This window comes from Bos indicus x Bos taurus, chromosome 10 (assembly GCF_003369695.1).
Source record: "Bos indicus x Bos taurus breed Angus x Brahman F1 hybrid chromosome 10, Bos_hybrid_MaternalHap_v2.0, whole genome shotgun sequence".
NCBI lineage: Eukaryota > Metazoa > Chordata > Mammalia > Artiodactyla > Bovidae > Bos > Bos indicus x Bos taurus.
Window position 1 is genome coordinate 95251252 of NC_040085.1, and position 24143 is coordinate 95275394.

General features: G+C 42.5%; 1 long non-coding RNA gene across 2 annotated transcripts in view; it reads left to right on the forward strand.

Moving 5' to 3' along the window:
• Positions 1–24143, forward strand: part of LOC113899207 — a 47648-nt gene that overhangs the window by 15346 nt on the left and 8159 nt on the right. The window contains exon 2 of one of the 2 annotated variants that reach the window (XR_003512867.1): positions 20705–20798. The exons of the other annotated variant lie outside the window; for it this stretch is intronic. This is a non-coding gene — a long non-coding RNA (uncharacterized LOC113899207). The remainder of the gene's footprint in view (positions 1–20704; positions 20799–24143) is intronic. 2 annotated transcript variants of the gene reach the window in all.

The window sequence follows — 24143 nt, forward strand, 5'->3', positions numbered from 1 at the left end:
TCCCATCACTTCATGGGAAATAGATGGGGAAACAGTGGAAACAGTGTCAGACTTTATTTTTCTGGGCTCCAAAATCACTACAGATGGTGACTGCAGCCATGAAATTAAAAGACGCTTACTCCTTGGAAGGAAAGTTATGACCAACCTAGATAGCATATTCTAAAGCAGAGACATTACTTTGCCAACAAAAGTTCATCTAGTCAAGGCTATGGTTTTTCCTGTGGTCATGTATGGATGTGAGAGTTGGACTGTGAAGAAGGCTGAGCGCCAAAGAATTGATGCTTTTGAACTGTGGTGTTGGAGAAGACTCTTGAGAGTCCCTTGGACTGCAAGGAGATCCAACCAGTCCATTCTGAAGGAGATAAGCCCTGGGATTTCTTTGGAAAGAATGATGCTAAGGCTGAAACTCCAGTACTTTGGCCACCTCATGCAAAGAGTTGACTCATTGGAAAAGACTCTGATGCTGGGAGGGATTGGGGGCAGGAGGAGAAGGAGACGACAGAGGATGAGATGGCTGGATGGCATCACTGACGCAATGGACGTGAGTCTCAGTGAACTCCGGGAGTTGGTGATGGACAGGGAGGCCTGGCGTGCTGGGATTCATGGGGTCGCAAAGAGTCGGACGTGACTGAGCGACTGATCTGATCTGAATTTGTCACCACGGCACTAGAATGCAGACAATTAGGGACAGTTAAATGGAAGATAGTATTTCAACTGACTTTGATATATAGCTAGGATTCTGATAGAAATGAGAAATGGAATTCTCAGCAAGACAGCAGCATGGGCAAAAGGCACAGAGGTGAGAAAGTATCAGGTATGTCTGATAGATATTAAAAAGCATGGGCGCCAGTAAGGAAGGAGAGCCTGAGAGACACAAAACAATACCTGACCTTACATGCTCTGTGAGCAGGGAGTGCTTACATGACCTCAGAGAGGAGGCGGAGGGGATCCTCTGTGGCAAGGCCTTGGAAAAATAATATGTGTCTGGCGGCTCAACTAGAGTTAAGTGAAGGGTGGGAGGGACGCTCTACCAAGGGGAATGGGATAGCAAAGAGCAAGAATCCATCACTGACAAGAAGGGGCAGGGTAAGGAGCTGCTGGGTGGAGAGGAAGCAGGGAGGTTCAGGGCATGCTAAAGGATGCCTCTAATAACAAGCCAAGGGTTGTGACCTTCTGCAGGGAAACACTGAAGGGATTTGAGGAGGCTAGTAATAGGAGCTGTAATTTGTATCCCTTTGTTCCCTATAGAATGAGCGTGCAAAGCCACGTCATGTTCTTTAGCTGCTCCAGGGCTGGCTGGTGACAGAAATGGACAATTTTTGAGGCAGGGAAAGAAGAGTAGCAAGTAGCTTCAGGTGTTTTGGCTGCAAAGCTCACATCCTCAGACCTTATTTGGTGCGGCATGCAGACAGCTGACTTGTGTAGTATGGAGGCTTGAGTGGCCTGTGGGATGGGTGGGACATTGGAGTAACCCTTGTGAGCCACTTGGTATAGTATCAAGAACCCTGAGCTAGAAATCAGGGAACCTGATTATGCTGCTAAGTTGCTGATGAGAGGCAGAGGGCACTGTTGGGCGAATGGTCTTCTCGAAGACATGGGTCCTTGCTGGAGACTGAGGGAAAGAGAGCGGAATGGGATGCCGCAGACGGATGAGGGCACTGTGCTGTGCTCGTCCATGCAGAAGTACAGCACAGTCGTATGCACGTAGCCCAAAATAAGCGACCAGCCAAATTCTAGCATATCATGAGAAAAATAACTGGGCTTCAAACAGTTGCAGAGGGTTCCCCCCGGAAATCTGCGTTTTGACCAGCATTAATTTTCAGATTTCAAGGGACTCACCATACAAGTCATCATCCATTAGGCAAGAATTCCTGAATCAGCCGTAGGCTAAGTAGTCTTCCAGCTGGAGCTGTGACTAACACTGGAAATCAAAATTTCAAGGGGAATCCAGGGTCACCATTCAGAATTCGGTCTGTGTATTTGCTTGCAAATTATTGGAATATCAGGCCTCTTCCTTAGACTAGATATGGGGCAGAGGATTCAGTAATACAGAGTTCATTCAAATTCAGGCACTACAACAGGGGAGTGACTTGACACAGGAAAGTCCTTTGGACAGTGAAATATACCAGAAACACTGCCTTTCCGCCCTGGAAAATGTTGATGGTTATGTTGCACTGGAATTTTCCTGGAAGATTTAACTGAACCATTTCTTTTGGTCCTATCTAGAGTATTCTCAGAGAAGGCAATGGCACCCCACTCTAGTACTCTTGCCTGGAAAATCCCATGGAAGGAGGAGGAGCCTGGCTAAGAGTCGGACATGACTGAGCGACTTCACTTTCACTTTTCACTTTCATGCATTGGAGAAGGAAATGGCAACCCACTCCAGTGTTCTTGCCTGGAGAATCCCAGGGACAGGGGAGCCTGGTGGGCTGACGTCTATGGGGTCGCACAGAGTCAAGACTAAGCTGCTAAGACTGAAGCGACTTAGCAGCAGCAGCAGCAGAGTATTCTTGCCTGGAGAATCCCAGGGACAGAGGAGCCTAGTGGGCTGTCGTCTACGGGGTCGCACAGAGTCGGACACGATTGAAGCAACTTAGCAGCAGCAGCAGCTTTATGCTTTGGTGAATCAAATTGGTCTCCTTAGATGTCATCTTCAATCAATGAAATTAAAGGTGAACCTGGGGCAACGCCAGGTAAGTTGTAGCATAAGAACAAGAGCAAAGGGAGATCACTCAATAGAAACAAGATCATTTTTTAATACATTTGTGATTGTTGTTATGTATCAGTGAATTGAAGAAATAAGCCTGTGCCAACCAAACTTATTACTACATAGCCATTAATTGTTCATTGCTAAAAGACAGCTTGCTTCCGACTTGAAAATCCAGAATTTGCTTTCTGCTGCCATTAAAAATAACTGCATGGGCATCCTTTAGGCTTATGCCAAGAATATTTGTTCTAGAAAGTAAAATTCAGAGAACTCTGAGGAACTTTGAAGTAAATGGTAAAGCAAATAGTATGTCAACATTCTGACATGGAAAATTCTGAAAGAGATGGGAATAACAGACCACCTGACCTGCCTCTTGAGAAACCTGTATGCAGATCAGGAAGCAACAGTTAGAACTGGACATGGCACAACAGACTGGTTCCAAATAAGAAAAGGAGTATGTCAAGGCTGTATATTGTCACCCTACTTATTTAACTTATATGCAGAGTACATCATGAGAAACCCTGGGCTGGAGGAAGCACAGCTGGAATCAAGATTGCCAGGAGAAATATCAATAACCTCAGATATGCAGATGACACCACCCTTATGGCTGAAAGTGAAGAACTAAAGAGCCTCTTGATGAAAGTGAAAGAGGAGAGTGAAAAAGTTGGCTTAAAGCTCAGCATTCAGAAAACTAAAATGATGACATCTGGTCCCATCACTTCATGGCAAATAGATGGGGTAACAGTGGAAACAGTGGCTAACTTTATTTTGGGGGGCTCCAAAATCACTGTAGATGGTGATTGCAGCCATGAAATTAAGACGCTTGCTCCTTGGAAGGAAAGTTATGACCAACATAGACAGCATATTAAAAAGCAGAGACATGACTTTGCCAACAAAGGTCCGTCTAGTCAAGGCTATGGTTTTTCCAGTAGTCATGTATGGGTGCGAGAGTTGGACTATAAAGAAAGCTGAGTGCCGAAGAATTGATGCTTTTGAACTGTGGTGTTGGAGGAGACTCTTGAGAGTCCCTTGGACTGCAAGGAGATCCAACCAGTCCATTCTAAAGGAAATCAGTCCTGAATATTCATTGAAAGGACTGATGTTGGAGCTGAAACTTCAATACTTTGGCCACCTGATGCGAAGAGCTGACTCATTGGAAAAGATCCTGATGCTGGGAAAGATTGAAGGTGGGAGGAGAAGGGGACAACAGAGAATGAGATGGTTGGATGGCATTACTGACTCAATGGGCATGAGTTTGAGTAAACTCTGGGAGTTGGTGATGGACAGGGAGGCCTGGCGTGCTGCAGTCCATGGGGTCGCAAAGAGTTGGACACGACTGAGTGACTAAAGTGAATTGAAATGATGTGAACATCCTGGATACTTTGTGTAATTTTCTCAGCCACTATTAACACAAGAAATGAAGCACTGGAAAGCTGCCAGAGAAATGATCAGCGATGTTGGAGTGCTTTGCCTTGAGTGTGTTTGGATGAAGTAGTGGATGTCCCAGAGGCAGTTGGGAAGTCGAGTGCAGAAAGCAGATTTCTGTGCAGCAAATCAGTCATCTCTCAGCCATGTTCTTCCTGCTGGGCCTACCAGAGGCTTCCTTCATTTTGTGATTTTAACCCTGCAGTCCTTCCCACCACACCATTCCACCAAACCCTAATTGAAGCCTCTCTATGGAAATCTTCAAGGAAGTTAGCATCGAGCAGACAGCCTAGGATTTTCAGAAAGACAGTCAGTGAAAACCAATGAGGTGTTTGCAGAGAAGAGAGAGGATCAGAATAAAGAGGAGAAAGGCTGTTACCCTGATGGTGATGTCACCTGTATCTCCTTTTATTTTTCGAGACTTCAGGGCCTACATGTTAATTGCATTTTGACATCTATATTAACCCCTGAACTGTGTTCCTCCCAAATTCATAAGTTGAAGCCCTAGGCTCCAGGACCTCAGAATACAACTGTATTTGCAGATAATTTTAAAGAGGTGATTGTGAGGTTATTAGGGTTTCCTCATGGGGCTTAGAGGACTGGTGTCCTACAAGAGGCTGGAGAGACACCAGGGTTGTGTGAGCACAGAGAGCTACGTGAGAAGGTCTGCAGCAGGAAGGTGGCTGTCTGCAAACAAAGGAAAGAGGCCTCAGAAGAAACCAGTCCTGCTGACACCTTGACTTCAGACTTCTAGCCTCCAGACTGGGAGAAAAACACATTTTGTTTAAGTCATGCAGTCTGTAGTATCATTTTATGGTGGTCCTAGCAAATGAAGACAGCTCCAGTGTTGGCAAACTCTCTAGCTTTTTGGGTAACTTTTCCTTTTAATTCAAACAACAATGACAGTGAAACAAACAACCCTCTCCCCACTCCAAAAACTATATATATATATATATATATATTTATATAATGATAGTCTGAAATCCCATCCTGTGCCTTGTGGAGATCTCGTGTTCTCATATTCTCTACCCCTCACCACCCTGGTGAATTTTAAGAATTTGCTTAGAAATGATTTTTCTTTTCCATTAAATGAATTGGTCTCCCCTGTACCCTTCAGGTGGCTTTCTTGCTCTGACTGATATTCCTTGTTTACTAATCATTCATCTTTTGCTATCTCGTAACTTGTGAAGTGAAATTTGCTCAATCATGTCTGACTCTTTACGACCCTGCAGACTGTAGCCCACTGGGCTCCTCTGTCCATGGAATTCTCCAGGCAAGAATACTGGAGCGGGTAGCCTTTCTCTTCTCCAGGGGATCTTCCCAACCCGGGGATCAAACTCAGGTCTCCTGCATTGCAGGCAGATTCTTTACCATCTGAGCCCCCTTTATTTTCTTAGGCTCCAAAATGGGCATGAATAGTTCCTCCAAGTATCAGGGAGTCTGTGTCAATGTTTAACAAAGGCTGATTGAGATATTAGATATAAGAGGAGGCAATGATGATGCAAAAAAAGAGAAAATTTAAAACTGGTTTCTAGACAGGATGTCTTCTGGAATCTCATTCTAGGGGCTTCCCTAGGCGGTCTTGGTCCTGAGCTCCCTATACCCTGTCATGAAGGGATCCCCTGACCTCTGTGCACATGACTAAGCTTATTCTCCTTTAGCCAGAGTGGAGACCTGTCAGTCTCACTGACAGGTGAGTGACTGTCAGCTCAGTCCCAAAGAAAAGGGAATAGTTCTTCTTTATAAAGTTGGGATCAAAGCATGATTTATTTTCTCCCTGGGTGTATGGTCGACAGAAGAAAATCCCACCCTTTAGAGGACAGCCTCACACCCACTCCCAGGGTGTGACACCCCCACCCCCACAGCAAAGCAACTTCATGACTCTGTGCTTCATTTCCCAAAGTCTGGCACGCAGTTGTGTAACTAAAAGGAGTAGTTAGATAGGAGACAGTATGTGAGATTCATTAATTAAAAATGAATCTTAAAAAAAAAAAAACCACAAAATGTCTGTGATGTGTAAGAGACTCCATTCCTGGGTTTAGTAGAGGGTGAAAGAATCACGCCTTAGAGTATTACTTTCCCAGAGGGTTTCTTCATGGTGGCTGAAAGTTGTGAACAAATAAGAAATGTTTCCCCGTGAAAGAAGAACATTTAGGGATAAGGAGAGACATCACTCGAAAGTATATGCTTTTCTCATCTTCTTCTTTCCCAATTATAATCTTGCAACACCTGTACCATAATGATTACAACCATAAAATAGACCTCCTGAGCTAGACTGGTAATTCCACTTCACTGTAAAAATAACAACAGCAGCATCTATAAAAGTAGTAAAGATATAAGTGAAAGTCGCTCATCTGTGGCTAAAGAGGCCACTCTTTGCAACCCCATGGACTATACAGTCCATGGAATTCTTCAGGCCAGAATACTGGAGTGGGTAGCCGTTCCCTTCTCCAGGCGATCTTCCCAACCCAGGGATCGAAACCAGGTCTCCCGTATTGTGGGCAATTTACCAGCTGAGCCACAAGGGAAGCCCAAGAATACTGGAGTGGGTAGCCTATCCCTTCTCCATCAGATCTTCCTGACCCAGGAATTGAACCAGATTGCAGGTAGATTCTTTACCAACTGAGCTATGAGGGAAGCCCAGTAAAGATACAGACACCATCTATTGGGGTTTTAAAATGTGAGAGGCATTGCCCTATTGCTTTACAAAAATTATCTTGATTGGTCTTCATCACAATTTATTCTGAAGTAGACTTCCCTAGCGGCTCAGACTGTAAAGAATCCACCTGCGATGCAGGTGACCTGGGTTGGGAAGTTCCCCTGGAGGAGGGCATGGCAACCCACTCCAGTATTCTTGCCTGGAGAATCCCCATGGACAGAGGAGCCCGGCAGGCTACAGTCCATGGGGTCGCAAAGAGTTGGACACAACCGGGCAACCAAGCACACACACAGGCAATGTTACCTTCATTTTTTAGGTGAAGAAACTGTGTTTAGAAAGTGAAACAATTTACCCATTAACCTCACCCCTCAGAAAGCGTTGTTTTGTTTTTTAACCTTTACTCTCTTTACTTTTCCTTCCTAAGCTGACTCCAGGGCTCTCCTTTTGTCTAAGAGAACATGATGCTGACCGTATCTTTCTTATGTGGATACTGGCATTCCTCTTAGCCAGGATCATACGTAATGATAGTTTGTTTTTTCCCCCAGGAAAAACTGATTATCCTGAATTGATTTTGGAAACATAAAATGGTTTTAAGGTGGGCAATTTAATTAACTTGGATTAAGATTCAGTGAGAGGCTAAAGAGGCCACTATGGCGACTGCACCGCCATGAGAGGACCAAGTTGAACGAGAGACTGTCTCTGCTTCAAGGATTCTGCATTAGTACTGTCACCAGAAGCCACCTCTTTAGGAACAAATTCCCTGTACATGGGCTGTATGGGGCACATGCTCTCTGTAAAAGGTTTCAAGTAGAATGCTTTGAGGTGCTAAGCTTATTCTTGGTGCTCTGAGAATAGGAAATGAATTCCTCTACATCATCCATTTCAAATGTCATCTGGAAACAATTAAGGGCCAACAGCTCTTCAAAATGACTCACAAGTGATACTCTTGGCAATTGGTGGCCAAATGTTTGTGGAGAAGAGAAAAACCCTCTCTTTTCTAACCACAGATGAAAATACAGTAATTGATAAAAACAACTCCTCCTTAAATGGTCTTTTGGGGAAGGGCCAAGGTGACAGGCTGTGCAGGTAGTCAGGTAACTAGAAAGCACATACTCTACAGCAGTCACTAGTCTAAGTAATCCTCAACTTACTGGCAAAACACCAAGGAAAGGAATTAGCAGATTGGGCAATGATAAACCATGGGCAGCCAAAGGGTGAAGCTATTAAAATTTCTTGGTTTGGAAAATGAGGTCAAGAAATGTAGCATTGCACAATAGCATCTTATTTTGAAAGAAAAATTACTTATATACCTTTCAGAAAAACTGATAATCACTAGTCAATACTTGTAGTGGGCAATATCTCTCTGGTGAGAATGATGTTATTATTTATGTGTATTAATTTTGTAAAGCTCATAGTCTTATGAAATCTGCTTTCTGGGTGAGGGAAAAAAGACAGTAGCATGCTAGTGTGGCATCATTCCAGTTTGGAATCCAATGGGATCATCCCAATCATGGCTGTGTTGTGATTCTCATCATCCTTAGATGCTTTGGCCTTTGCGGACCCCTCCTCTATTTAAAAGTTAAAATTGAATTCACAACTTCATTGGTATAAAGACAAACAATTCAGACTAGATTCATTGTTGTATATTCATATTCAGTATAGTCTTTTTCCCTTTTGATTTTAAAAGAAAGTAAAATGATATTTTTGGAGGATCCTAAAAGTATTAATATGACGAGTTCTAGGCACTGTGCCTAAATGGATAGGTTGGCCCCGCGCCCAACTGAAAATACTCTTTACCTGACTCTCTTGCAGCTGAATATAGCCTTGTGACATCAGCTCAGGATTTCTTGGAAATTCTGGAAGGGGTGATGCTTCCCTCTTCCTTATTCTTTCTGCCTAGAATTAAGGATGTGAAACCCACAGATACAGCAGCCATCTCATAACAAGGAGATGATAACGTTTTCTTATTAAGGAGAGTAGAGCAGAAAATAGAAGAAGTCTCTCTTCTAAGGACACTTTGAGTTGCAATGTTAGACATACATCTTGTTAGATAAGGGGGGTGGTCAGGAAGATAAATCCTACTTGTTTAAACTGGTGGGGATTTGGCTTTTTGATATGAGCAGCTGTCTTCTAACTCATGATGCTGCAGGGCCTCAGCACCATTCTCAGCAGTAAGTGCAATGTCAGGACTTTACACAAACCTGTTCCAAAATCAGGAAGCAGCCTGAGGACCTGGAAACGTGTAATATCTACTGGCACAGAGAATGACTTACTAGTTCTCTGAGAAAAAATACAGAATGAAGAAGTTTTGCCCTTTCCAGGTGTGATTACAAAGCTGATGGACCCTAAGAAACCATACTTAACAAACCCACAGAAGCCTTCAATTAATCATGACACACGGGACCTTGAGATGCAGGCTTCAGCTGCCTATGCTCAGTGATTACGTCTGCAGTTACTGAGGGGTCTGAAAGGGAAAAGTATAATGGAAAAGAGAATGAACTCCATTTTTTCAGTGACATTTGGCTGCCAGTAAGGACCCTTTGGCACTGGGGTAAAAAGCTCCAGGGCCTATACAGAAGGACAGAGATCTCTGCAAGAGAAAGTCAGTGGACAAACTTGAGGTGGGCTCCGTTCCTGCTCTTTCATAATCCCAGGAGCAGGCAGTAATGTGTTCCTGGATCCTGATGTTGAGCTGGGTGCCTTAGCAAGTCTGTAGTAGCAAGTGAAAAACTCAACTATGTGAAATAAAAGCTGTATGAGAAAGGTTTCTTGCTGGAATTCATAGGGTAAATGAGTTAGAAGTTGAAGACGTGAAGAACAATAGTCCCTGTGAGTCTATTATGAGAAAGTCAGGCAATTTATCTTTAGATGAAATACTTTGGGGAAGATCCTACTCTACTAAGGGCTGGTGACTAGAGTAATATTTTTTACAAATTCATTTTTATTTATAATATTTTGGTCACTTTTTTATTCAACAAACATTTATTCACTGCTAGTGTGTGACTGATGCTGAAGCCCCAATACTTTGGCCACCTGATGCAAAGACCTGACTCATTGGAAAAGACCCTGATGCTGGGAAAGACTGAAGGCAGGAGAAGAGGGAGGGTGACAGAGAATGAGATGGTTGGATGGCATCACCAAATCAATGCACATGAGTTTGAGCAAACTCCAGGAGATAGTGAAGGACAGGGAAGACTGCCATGTAGTTCACGGGGTTGCAGAGTCGGCCATGGCGTAGTGACTGAGCAACAAGTGTGAGTCAAACACTGAAAGAAACAGACTACATTCCTGCGTTTAGGAGGGTGAATGAACTGGTAGTGTAACAGAACGTAGCCCTGTCTATGGCTGTGCAGCATTTCTCCCCACCTCCTCCAATTACTGGGAAATTAGTGGGTAATTACCCAGGGATGTTAGTGGTCCTGTTCAGCCGTTGATCAGTGCTAGTGGGCCCCTTCCCCAAGTGGCTGTCATTGAGTGACCGTTAGTGGTTCTGTTCAGCCATTGGTTGACACTGGGCCCCTCCCACAAACAACCGTCAATAAGCTAGCGACCGTTAGTGGTTCCGTTCAGCCAACGGTGGTGGTCATCAGGTGGAGAGTAAGGTAAGAGGCAGATACCAGCCTTCTTCTCAGGACCCTCCAGTTCACCCTGCCTCGGACCAGCCTGTGAGCTGGGGGGCCCAGAGAACAGGTTGGGGGCTGGGTCCTGCAGGGCTCCAGAACTCTCACCACAGCCACCCACTGGCGTGGTCCAGCCCTTGAGGCAGCAGTGAACCTCCCCCACCATTCCTGTCTCTGCGGCCTAACGGCAGCGCCGTCCGCATGGGATGCAGCCTCCTGTGGGACCTGGTCTCCACCATATGGGAGGTCTCAGGAGCCTGAGGGCCAGTTGGGTCCTGGGTGCCTGGCTCTGTCAGTGATGACAGCTGGGCAGGGTCTGGGGACCTGGCCTTGAGGAAGCCACCAGCTGAGCCCTGCCTCCTTTTAGCCAGGACCAGAACCTCTGAGGGGAAAGCTGTGCATCCGGACCTTCCCCTTTCTTGTCAGGACAGAGGATAACATTCATTAGCTGGAGATTTACAGGAACATTGTTACCTGAACATGACCTGACCTCTAGAACAAAGGCTCTGACACCAAGAAGTTTGTAACAACTAACCAGGTCTCTCCCAAACCTATGCAAGGCAAGGGTTTTGCTAAGAGCTTTGGGGGATTTGGGGCATTTTCAGTCATGAACCTCCTGTCTCCTTGCATGGCCCTCAATAAACCTTTCTCTGTTCCAAACTCTAATGCTTTGGTATTGTTTGGCCTCACTGCCTTGGTCACATGGACTTGCCGTTTCAGTGCAGTAGGGCAGATTGGATGAAAGCGAAGACAAAAGACAACAAGCTGCCAATACCTGTAGTGAAAATAAAATGGAAGATGGCAGGCAGTTTGAGGATTTAAAACAGTGGTTCCTAAGCGTGTTTGGATTATTAGAATCACCTGTTCAGTTCAGTGGCTCAGTCGTGTCTGACTTTGCAACCCCATGGACTGCATGCAGCACACAGGTCTTCCCTAACTCCCCGAGCTTGCTCAAACTCACATCCATCGAGTCAGCAATGCCATACGTACCACCTGAGGATCCCCTGAAAATCACCCGAGGATCTTTTAAAACTCCCAAGGCCAGGCTGTACCTCAGACCAGCCATAAGCTGACATGAGACGTAGGCACCAGTATATTTTGAAGATTGCTATGTGATTCCAACATGCAGACAAGTTTGGCAACCCCTGATACGGAGGAGGGGGGTGGCCCGCTTCCTCTTAAAAAAAAAAACAAAAAACCAAAAAACAGTATTTTGAGCTGAGCCACACAATCACACTGCTCGAAGTGGGAGCTTGTTAGAAAAATAGAACCTTGGGATCCACCCCAGAACTACTGGATCAGGCTCTCCTTTTAGCAAGATGCTCGGGTGATGGTAGATGCAGCAAAGTCCAAGAAGCACTGCAAAGCAGTTGTCCTCCAAGTGTGGGCCACAGATCAGTATCACTAGGAATGTGTTGAAAATGCAAATTTTCATTCCTATTCCTGACCCACTGAGTCAAACATTTGGGGGATTGGACCCCACTGACTGCTGTAACAAACTCACCATGTGCTTCTGATGCACACTGATGTTTGAGAGACCCTGGCTCAAAATAGGAGTATGTTTTCTACAGATGAAGATGAGTGGATGTCAAGAGCATGGACTCATGAAATTCAGATGAGCTGTTAGGGAATCAGGATTGAAAACACGTGGGAAGAAAGATTGGCGAGGTAGCCCAGGAAGAAAATTGAAGAAAATTGAAGGCCCTCAATCTCCTTCCAAAATGTACCTCGAAGGTGATATGTATAAAAATGCTGCCAGGTGAAATTTTTTTATCCTTCTCTGTGTGACTGACCTCAAAGAAAGTTAAAAAAAAATACAGATTCACCCTTCTTCATTTGGGGTTTGCAACCCCAAATGGGCCATCCATCTGCACTCTCCAACTTGTTCCTTCTTCTTATTCTCTGGATATCTATTTTCAGACATTTGATTCACTCCTAAAGAATAAAGGTTTACTGAAATTAGAAATACTCAGAGAAATGAACTAAGGACTCTAGACAATCTGAAAAAAAATATTTTCAGCATTACAGAATTTATAGTCTTGCTAGTTAACTGTTAGGAAGAGGATAGAATTCATCTGTATGTAAAGGCTCTGGTTTGTATGATTGAAAGTCAGCTGAAATAGATGAAATTGTTTTTTAGTCAAGATAAATTGTACTTTACCATTTCTTGATGAAAGGATGCATTATAATTCTATATGATTAGTTGTTCTGAAATGAATTATTTCAAAAGGGCTTTGATCTATGTGTATTATGCAAATATAGTGTGATTATGCATGTGTGTATATGCGCAAACAATTCAGAAACAGGAAAATATTAGTTTTCTCTGATTGGTAGAATTTTAGATAATGGGTAATTTTTCCTTTTATGAAGGAAAAATTTGTATCTTTTTATGAAGGCACATTTGTATCTTCTACAGTAAGCATGTGTAACTTGTACAGTAAGTTTCTTTTTCAAGAAGAAAAGTTACATTAGAAAGTAAGTAGAATAAAGTTCTGCTCCATATGATGGAAATAAAACCTACAGAGGCCCTGAGCAAGGAGCTACCAGTACTGGAGAGGAACTCCAGGCAAACCCACTCTGCCCCTGGGCTGCCAACCTCACTCCAGTTAATCCCCTTTTTATCCACTTTTATACTGAGATTCTTTACAAGCTTAAAAATAGATTTGATATCAATTTAATGTTTAAAAATCTCTGACCTGGCTCCTTGAATGATCCTGAAATAACAGGTTTTTTAACTGCAGTCTGGACAGGACAGGGGGAGCTCCTATGGAATAAAGCCATCCTGCATTTTTGAGAAAGGGAAGATCCATTTGCTTTCCTTGTCAGATGTAGAGATGGTAAGGTGGACATTCACATAGGAAGATTATGTGGACATCCGTCCACTGAGTTATGGTTCTCCAGAGAAATAGAATTATAAGTATATATACACACACACAGACACACAAACACACACACGCACACACATAAAAATACATGGGCTTCCCTGGTGGCCCAGATGGTAAAGAATCTGCCTGTAATGCGGGAGATCTGGGTTCAATCCCAGGGTTGAGAAGGTCCCCTAGAGAAAGGAATGGCTACCCACTCTAGTATTCTTGCCTGGAGAATTCAATGGACAGAGGAGCCTGGTGGGCTACAGTCCATGAGGTTGCAAAGAGTTGGACACAACTGAGTGACTTTCACTTTTGCTTTATATATATACATATGTATGTATTTGTTGTAAGAAGTTGGCTCATGTGATTATGGAGGCTGACAAGTCCCCAGATGTGCAGTTAGCAGGCTGGAGCTCCAGGAAAGCTACTGGTGTGGTTCCAATGCAAAGGCCAACAGGCTTGACATCCAAGAAACTCACTGTTTCACTTGAGGTGCAAAGGCAGGGGAAGGAAATGGCAACCCACTCCAGCGTTTTTGCCTGGAGAATCCCATGGACAGGAGCCTGGTGGACTGCCGTCTACGGGGTCGCACAGAGTCGGACATGACTGATGTGACTTAGCAGCAGCAGCAGCAGCAAAGGCAGGAAAAAAAATGCATTTTCCAGCTTGAAGCCAATCAGGAAGGAGGAGTCCTTTCCTATTTGGAGAGTATCAGTCTTTCCTTCTACTCAGGCCTTCACGTGATTTGAGGTCCACACACTAAGAAGGGCAGTTTGCTTCACTAAGTTTATTGATTTAAATATTAAACACATCCAAAATCACTGTCACAGAAACATTCAGAATAATGTTTGACCAAGCATCTATGAAACTGATGACCCACTCAAGTTGACACATGAAGGTAACCATCATATCCACTTAGAAAACTGTGACCTCGATGGAGGTCAGACCACCTCTAAAGGACCTGAGCTTTTCCTGAATTACTTACTTTTTGCCCCAGCAAATTTGCTTTCCAGGCTGTTCACCAGAACTGGCCCTGCTGTCTCCTTTAACAGAGTCTGTAGGGCTTGAGGCCAACCTGAAGACTCTTCTTGGAGAATCATCTACTGCTGTCTGGGGCACCAGGATCTGGCATTATCATCAAAGTACCCAGAAAGACCAGGCATTCATGGTTATCTGGCATCACCTCCCTGTGTTCCCCTCCATGGCTGGCCCGCTGCTCTGAGAAGCATGGTCCTGTAGAATGTAGAGGAAAGATGAGCAAGTCTGGAATCAAGAGACTTATTACCTTTGTTAGACAAATAACATTTTAGTCTCTTTTTATCTAACTGTGAAATGGGAATACCCACAGCCCTCATAAGATTTTGTGAATCTTAAATTAGTACTAATCATCAAAAACTATACAAATGGCACTTGCTATTATTTTTAGTAGCTAGAACTAAATTCATATGAAAGAGTCATTGACACTGCTATTTTTACATTGTAATGACTATTTGGAGTATAAACTTCTGGAGGACAGAAACCAGTCTACACAATTGTATAGTAGGTAGGCAGGTAATATCCTTAATACATATAATATCCTTAATACAAATGTTGCTGATGACAAAAGAATAGTTTTTTAATCTTTTTCAATTGGCTTAAAATTTCCTTATTTATGGCACACTAAATATGTCTTCACAGAAAAAGGATTGCCAGATAAAATTCAGGATGCCCAATTAAATTTGAATTTCAAATAAATAATGACTACTTTTTTAGTACAAGTATGCCCCATGCAAATCGTTTGCTGTTTATCCAAAATTCAAATTTAACTAGGCATTCTGTATTTTTATTTGTTAAATCTGGCAACTTATTCAGAAAGGCAATTGGCAAAATTTCATGTTAAAATTGAACATTAACATTTTCTTAGATGATGAATATTTAAAACATACTCTATGAAAAATACTATATTTAAGAGTTTTTAATGGTCATGCAACTGTTTGGCATTTAAAAATGATTGACTTAAAAAGGTAATGGACCTAAATATGTTATAACCTTACTAGTTTCAAGATGAGGACAATAATATTTAATGTACAGGACTGTTTCCATGTTTACCTGGGATTACATGTGAGAAAGTTCTTTGTAAATTAGACCCTGAAAAAGAGTCTCAGAGGAGCATGGACATCGCTATCTTTCATTCTCACTGTTGCCATTTATTGCTGTGTGACTTTGGAAAATCTACTTAACTTTTCTATGCCTCATTTTCTCATTTATAATATAAGGACAGTAGTAAAACTGACCAATAGGAGTTTTATGAGGAGGAAAAAATAAAACACATATGTAATGCTTTGTGCATAATAAAGCACTTCGTATAAACCTTAGATTAAAAAAAAAAAAAAAAACCTAGGAAGTGACCCTTTATAGAAAATCAGTAATACGCAGGGAAATTATGGTCCTAACTCCAAGTATACAGACGAAGGTCCACATAATCAAGGCGATGATATTCCCAGTGGTCATGTACGGTTGTGAGAGCTGGACCATAAAGAAGGCAGAATGCCAAAGAACTGATGCCTTCGAACTGTGGTGCTGGAGAAGACTTCTGAAAGTCTCTTGGACAGCAAGGAGATCAAACCAGTCAACCACAGGGGAAATCAAACCTGAGTACTCATTGGAAGGACTGATGCTGAAGCGCCAGTATTTTGGTCTTCTCATGTGAACAGCCAACTCTTTGGAAAAGTCCCTGATGCTGGGAAAGATTGAGGGCAGAAGGAGAAGAGGGAGTCAGAAGATGAGATGGCTAGACAGCATCACCAATGCAACGGGTATGAACTTGAGCAAACTTCGGGAGATGGTGAGGGATAGGGAGGCCTGGCATGCTGCAGTCCATGGGGTTGCAAAGAGTCGGACACGACTGGGAAACTGAACAACAACAATTCCAAGTATAAACTTTTCCTGTGTCTGAAGTTTCCTTAGAATAGGGCATGTTTTGCTCCCGTGCCATCAAGTGCTCAGCCCTTGCTGTTGACAGGATGGGCTAAGATATGGGGCTCTCACTACTGGTCCTCTTAGTGAATACTAAAGGTAGCAACTCTCTTCCTACTCTGAACATGTCCTTACAAGCTTTCCTGCAAATGCGTCAAGCTTCCAAAAGTTTATATCAGTCCATATCACTGTTTTAACTTTGAAAAGAGCATTAATATAACCATCAGGAAAATACAGCATGTTTTACAATTGCTGCCTTAACCTTAGAAATCAACCTGATGGGGATACAGTCATGCTTCTTGTTACCTCAGAGCCTTGGCATGCTTCCTCTGCAAAAGGAAGCCAAGAGAAATCATTAAGCATGAGCTCACCTGTGAGGTCAGGCCCTCAGACCACTAGGCTTAGTGAGGCATTGGAGATTGTAGTGGGCTTGCCTGTCTCAAGGGGGTTTGAAAGGTTAGGTTTAAGAGCAAAGATTGTAAGGTAAAAGGCTATACATCTTTTTCTTTTGGTAGACTCTAGGTTCTTCATGACTGATAAATATTTTACATTAAACTCATGACCAATGAATATGTATGTTCTCCAATGTTCCTTCAGGAATTATTCAGGTTTTCCTGGTACTTCATGAAAATTAATGAATAATTAATTTTTCTTGGAATAATTGCATCACAATCTCCCAATTTTTCTCCCAAGGTTTGATTAACTAGGTGATCAACAGCCATTTGTCCCATTAATTATGTTCTCTTGTTAATACCGTTATCTTAAATTCCACATTTTAAAAGTAAATATTACTACTTCGGCATAGAGGCATGCTTTATTGTATGAATCACCAAGTTTTTAAAATAGAGCTTTAAAAAAAAAAAAGATGAGATTGATAAAGTTAAGACAAAAAATGGAGTTGGACTCTCAGACTCCTTCTTTATGGCCAGCTCTGCCTGATGGCATCGTGCCTTCTCACACCCCCTCATCCCCACCCACTCACATTTTACTGAGCAGCTGTGCCAGGATTTCATACAGGAAAGGCTTTATGCCACATGGTTTTTTCAGACATCACATCTAAATCATCTTCATTAGCCTTGAAAACTTGGATCCCTAGCAGGGTTTCTGGCACCCCAAACAGCAGAAGCCCTGTGTGTGAGCTTGAGGCATGAAGCCACAGCCGCAATGGCATCCTCTGGTTGAAATGCATTTTCAACAACTTGTGTGCCACTGAATGCTGCTTCTTTCCTCCTTTTGGTGAAAGGAAACTTCAAAAGATTTGGGTGTATAAGATTTACAATGCATTGTTGAACAGAGGAAATCATGCGTCCTTTGGAAGTTTCCTGGTGTTTAAGGAGATGTGCGAGGGTCATGTTTTCTAATGTAAATATCAGAACCTTTGACTGTATTTGTTGAAGTAAAGGGACAGAATATCTAAAATCAGAATTATGGATGGTAAGTATGCCTCTCAGGAGTCAATAGACCAATGATCTTTTTTTTTTTTTTTTGCTTCAGTATCAGCTAGGAAGTCAGTCTTCTGGTATCTTCCCAGTTCTCTTGATTTTTCTAGTCTCTCTCCAGTGTTTTATGTTTAGAAAGATTCTTTTTTCTCCCCCTGAATTATTTGTCTATAACCCAGGCCACAGGGAAAAACATCAAGATATCAGAAGCCATGCTGCTGGAAAACTTACTAGATGAAAAACTCATATGGCTCCCAAACATAAACATGCAAACTTGAACAGATTTCATGGTCCCTAAGAAGCACCCCGAACCCTAGAATCAGTTCTGTGCTCATCAGTCAATGTTAACCCTACTCTTACCCTAAAAATATTGCTTTTCCAGGATAATAGTAGTAATAATAATACTGATAATGATAACAGTTGTTATCAAGCTCTGACATTTAGCCAGAGCTTCCCAGGTGTTGGAGGACTTGCAAACTCGTTTAAATGTCTGTGTAGCTTCCTTTAAAGTCTTCCTGGAAGTTTTGAGAGCTTCTCTGAGGATAATATATTTTTGAATTTAGAATAAAACTGTATTTTATTAGAAACAATATTTAGAATTTCGGGAGGAAAAAGTCAGAAAATATGAATAATCAAGACAAAAGAAAAAGCTGAAAGCACCCTCCATCTCTTGCTCTGCATTGCTCACCAGCAGTGTCCCTGGAAGCAGTGCTCCTCTGGGGCAGAGGCCAGGAGGAAGTGCCCTCCCATGCAGTGGGTCCAGAGGTCCCCGTGGGCTGCATGCCTTCCAGGCTTTGAGGACTGAAACTTGGAATCCTAGCCCTTGAACTGAATCCTCCATCCCTGCACTCATCCTCACTGCAACCCCCCCCCCTCCCCGCCACGTCCCAACCTGGAAAAGTTAAGGAGAGGGCCAGGGTGCTAGATATCTGCACAGGAGGAGTTCAGGTATGGAAGGCTTAGATGTATTTGTGATGGGCAGCTTAGAAGCTGCATTTGCACACAGGCATACTACATTTACTCAGAATATTTAAGAAATGGATATAACTGATGTTGGATTCTGACAGAGACTGTGATGGGGCAAAAATCCTCTTATGATAACCCTTGATGTTGGCTTGTGGTTGACCCCACAAGGGAGAGAAACTTAATAGCACTTGTGCTCAGTGAGCCAAGAGAGAAAAGGTAGCTGGGAGGCAGGAAGAGGCAGTTGCGGCAGAGAAAGGGGCCCAGGACAAAGGCTCTTATGTCATCTGCCGGCCTGGGGCTGGTTCCCCCAGGACCCAAGCGGAGCAAACTCAGCTTGCTTTCTTTGTCCTTAATGAATTAGAAGGAAGTCAAGGAAGCCTGTGTGATTGTAAGTCAGGGAAATGGAGTGGCTATTAAAAGCTTGCAACATCAAACTTTCCCACTGGAACTGAGCCAACCCAGGGCAGATGTGTCAAGCATCTGCTTTTGGCTGCTTTCCTCGCTCATTCAAGGAAGGGGGCAGGGGTAAGCAAGAAGGGGGTGCAGAAAGATGCAAATGTTGTTGGTAATGTTGCATCCAATCCCAAGTGGGGAGACCTACAGGTAAATGGAGCCCCGCTTACTTTAGATAACAGTCTGGAAAACAAGAGCAAAGACAGAAAACCAAACAGCTCTCTGCATGAGGGGGGAAGGGGGCGAACTTGGTGGAAAGTCAGGGCTGCCTAGAGGCAGAACAAATAACCACAGGCTGGAAAAGTACAGTGGAGGGGAAATGTGGGCTCGGCAGATTCCTCACAGGGTTCAGGGTGATTTTCCTTGGCATCCTATCAATTCTGTTGCTGTTGCCTCTGAGTTGGACCATCTCATGCTCTAAGTAAGCACATTCTCCATATTTTCACTAATGGGGAGTGGGGAGAGCTTTCTGAGGCCCACAGGAGGCCTGGAAACCATAAAGGAAAAGGTTGACAGATTGGAATAGTTAAAAAGTCAAAACTTCTACTTGGCAAAATCAGCTCACATGAACAAATTTAAAAGTCAAATGAAGACTGTGGGAAAATATTTGCAACACATAGAAAAGACAAAGAGTTAACATCCATCAGAGCTAAAAAGCTCCTCCAAAACAGTATATAGAAAGATGAAAGGGGAAAAAATGAACAAATGATAAGAGGCATTTTAGAGAAGAAATTAGAGAGACAATAACATTTGAAAAATGCCCAAACTCACTAACAGTGATAGTAATTGAAATTAAAACAATAGTTCTTTTTTTTTTTCTGGTTAAGTTGGCAAAAATTGAGTAAGTTTTTGATGATATATAGAATAAAAAGATAAAGCCCTTTACATTTTGTTAATAGGTGTGACCATTTCAAAAGAGAATTTGGTAGAATTTATTAAATTTAAAATAAGCACATTTTCCAACCAAGCAGTCCCACATACAAATTCTGTTTCAGAAAAGCTCTGCCTTTAGAGGGAAAGAGGTGTGTGTGTGAGGTGTGTGTGTGTGTAACAGCCCAAAACTGGAGATAAACTAAATGCTAGAAATAGAGAAGTGGACAAATAAATCATAGAACATTCACACCAAGGAATATTCCAGGACCACCAAAAAGATGAGTTGGATCTGAATGTATAGACATATAGTATGTTAAACTGAAAAAAGGACTCAGAAATATATTACATATTTATTATGTATATAAAATACATAGTATATATGTACATATATAGTATAATCCTATTTTATGAAAATCAAAGCAAATATTTTATGTTTGTATACACAGTATAAAAAAAAGTGTGTACATAGACATACACACCGCAAACTAATGAAAGTGATTAGATGTCAGGGGATGAGGCAATTAACTAAAAGAAAATTGTTATATTTCTGTGTTGCTTGAATTTGTTGCTATAGTCTCTGTTACTGTCTTAGTTAAAAAGCACAATGAAGTGCTGTAAACACATGCATTCACATACAGGCACAGGTGCACTCCTATTACTCCCCTGTGGCAAGCAGCATGCTGGTTGTAGCGTAAGAATGTGGTATATAGAACAAAACCCTTTGCTGTTTTTTCAAGATTGCTGACTGGCAGTAATGGGCAATTGTGGAGACAGTTCTCAACTGAGAACCAAAGAAACTGGACACTGCCTCCCTCACCCCAACTCCTGATGGTAAGATGACACGCCTCAGCAGAACCTCAAGCAGCATTCCCCACATTGCCATCTCAGAGTCTGTAAAACAACAAGAAGTCACCTTCTTTAGAATTCCTACCTCATTAGAGTCCTTCTGAGGTCAAGTATGTAGATATTTGAAAAGCGGTTGGCAAACAGTAGGTGATAGTAGACTCTTATTACTGAAGTGGTCAGAAATCTGATGTGAAAAGAGGGGGATTTCAGCTCCCATCTGCTTTCCCAAAGGCTGAAGTCTTCTATTTCTGCCTTATTGACTATGGCAAAGCCTTTCACTGTGTGGATTACCACAAACTGTGGAAAATTCTTAAAGAGATGGGAATACCAGACCACCTGACCTGCCTCTTGAAAAATCTGTATGCAGGTCAGGAAGCAACAGTTAGAACTGGACATGAAACAATGGACTGGTTCCAAATAGGAAAAGGAGTACATCAAGGCTGCATATTGTCACTCTGTTTATTTAACTTATACGCAGAGTACATCATGAGAAATGCTGGGCTGGATGAAGCACAAGCTGGAATCAAGATTGCCGAGAGAATATCAATAACCTCAGATATGCAGATGACACTACCCTTATGGCAGAAAGTGAAGAAGAACTAAAGAAGCTCTTGATGAAAGTGAAAGAGGAGAGTGAAAAAGTTGGCTTATAGCTCAACATTCAGAAAACTAAGATGATGACATCTGGTCCCATCACTTCATGGCAAATACCTGGGGAAACAGTTACTGACTTTATTTTTGGGGGCTCCAAAATCACTGCAGATAGTGACTGCAGCTAAAAGATGCTTACTCCTTGGAAGAAAAGTTATGACTAACCCCAGTTCAGTTCAGTCGCTCAGTCGTGTCCGACTCTTTGCGACCCCATGAATCGCAGCACACCAGGCCTCCCTGTCCATCACCAACTCCTGGAGTTCACTCAAACTCACGTCCATTGAGTCAGTGATGCCATCCAGCCATCTCATCCTCTGTCGTCCCCTTCTCCTCCTGCCCCCAATCCCTCCCAGCATCAGAGTCTTTTCCAATGAATCAACTCTTCTCATGAGGTGGCCAAAGTACTGGAGTTTCAGCTTTAGCATCATTTCTTCCAAAGAAATCCCAGGGCTGATCTCCTTCAGAATGGACTGGTTGAATCTCCTTGCAGTCCAAGGGACTCTCAAGAGTCTTCTCCAACACCACAGTTCAAAAGCATCAATTCTTCAGTGCTCAGCTTTCTTCACAGTCCAACTCTCACATCCATACATGACCACAGGAAAAACCATAGCCTTGACTAGACGGACCTTTGTTGGCAAAGTAATATCTCTGCTTTTCAATATGTTATCTAGGTTGGTCATAACTTTTCTTCCAAGGAGTAAGCGTCTTTTAATTTCATGGCTGCAGTTACCATCTGCAGTGATTTTGGAGCCCAGAAAAATAAAGTCTAACACTCTTTCCACTGTTTCCCCATCTATTTCCCATGAAGTGATGGGACCAGATGCCATGATCTTAGTTTTCTGAAAGTTGAGCTTTAAGCCAACTTTTTCACTCTCCTCTTTCACTTTCATCAAGAGGCTTTTTAGTTCCTCTTCACTTTCTTCCATAAGGGTGGTGTCATCTGGATATCTGAGGTTATTATTATTTCTCCCGGCAATCTTGATTCCAGCTTGTGCTTCATCCAGCCCAGCATATTAAAAAACAGAAACATTACTTTGCCAACAAAGGTCCAATCTAGTCAAGGCGATGGTTTTTCCAGTAGTCATGTATGGATGTGAGAGTTGGACTATAAAGAAATCTGAGCACTGAAGAAATAATGCTTTTGAACTGTGGTTTTGGAGAAGACTCTTGAGAGTCCCTTGGACTGCAAGGAGTTCTAACCAGTTCATCCTAAAGGAAATCAGTCCTGAATATTCATTGGAAGAATTGATGCTGAAGCTGAAACTCCAATACTTTGGCCACCTGATGCGAAGAACTGACTCATTTGAAAAGACCCTGATGCTGGGAAAGATTGAAGGTGGGAGGAGAAGGGAACAACAGCGGATGAGATGGTTGGATGGCACCACCAACTCAATGGACATGAGTTTGAGTAAACTCTGGGAATTGGTGATGGACAAGGAGATGTGATGTGCTGCAGTCCATGGGGTCGCAAAGAGCCAGACACAATTGAGTGACTGATTGAACTGAACTCAAGTCTTCTATGTCTTTTCTGGTGAAATGTGGGCAAGTGACCTAAAGGGGAGCCTGGAATTTCCTTCCTCCTGGATGGTTACAGGCAGTGTTACTGGAGTGGGGAAGGGGTCTTAGGGAGAATCAGAGAATGGATGGGAATGGCAAAAACGCAAGACCACTCCCCTGATTTCTCATGAAATCAAGCCAAGGTGAATCATGAGATCTTTAGCCTTCCTAAACCTAGGCCAACTGCAGAAGGGAACACAGTGACTCACTGGTCATTCCATGGGATTTCCAATTGAAGTGACAAGTATTTACAAGGTTAGAGGAAGAAAATGGCACTGAGAAATGCAATCCCCAACATAGTAAGGACAGGCTGGGCCCCAACTGTCCATGATGGAGCTGACCAGAGACCCTGAGAGATGTAGAGTTTGGCAATTGTCAATACCAGCTCCTGGATGCTCTCATGCTAGGAGTAATTATTCTAATAATTTGGCAGATTCCCTTTGTTTTCAGCTTCTCACCAGAAGGTTAAAACTAGGTGGTGGAGAATATGGAAAGAAACTTGAAATAAGAATATTTTGAGGTTGAAATAATAAGTATAATTTTTATAATTGAATTGAACTAAAAAAATATCACTGCACTAGATAAATTTAAAGTGGAAGGAAAAAAAGGTAAGGACTCTGTTCTATGCTGATTTTGCAGTATGTGTCTACTTGTAGTAGGAGGAGGGCTTGCAGGAAAAAAAAAAAAAAAAGGTCAGGAGTTTGAGGCCAAGAAAGGTATGTGTAGTTCCTGAAATTATGTTCACAATTCCCTTCTTCCATCTGCCAGTCTCTATTCCTTCTCTTTGATACTAAGGAGACATTTCCTTCCCTCATCATGGAGTCATATAGATTAAAGGGATCCCAGATAAAGGAATTAGTTCACCTTTAAGGTAAAAAGGATCAGAGCTTTTTGTTATTGTTGGCTTGTTCATTTTAAAGTACCATACTTTTAAGGCAATGTACTAGAAAGAGAAGTGAAAATGAAATCCAGAGATTTAAGGGGTCTGGAACAAATATCTTAACCTTCCTCGGGCTCAGTTTCCTTATCTATAAAATCTGGCATTAGTACAATTAGATAAACTCCTAGATTTCCTCTAGTTCTTACATTATTTCAGCTTTACTTCATAGAACTGAAAGGGAC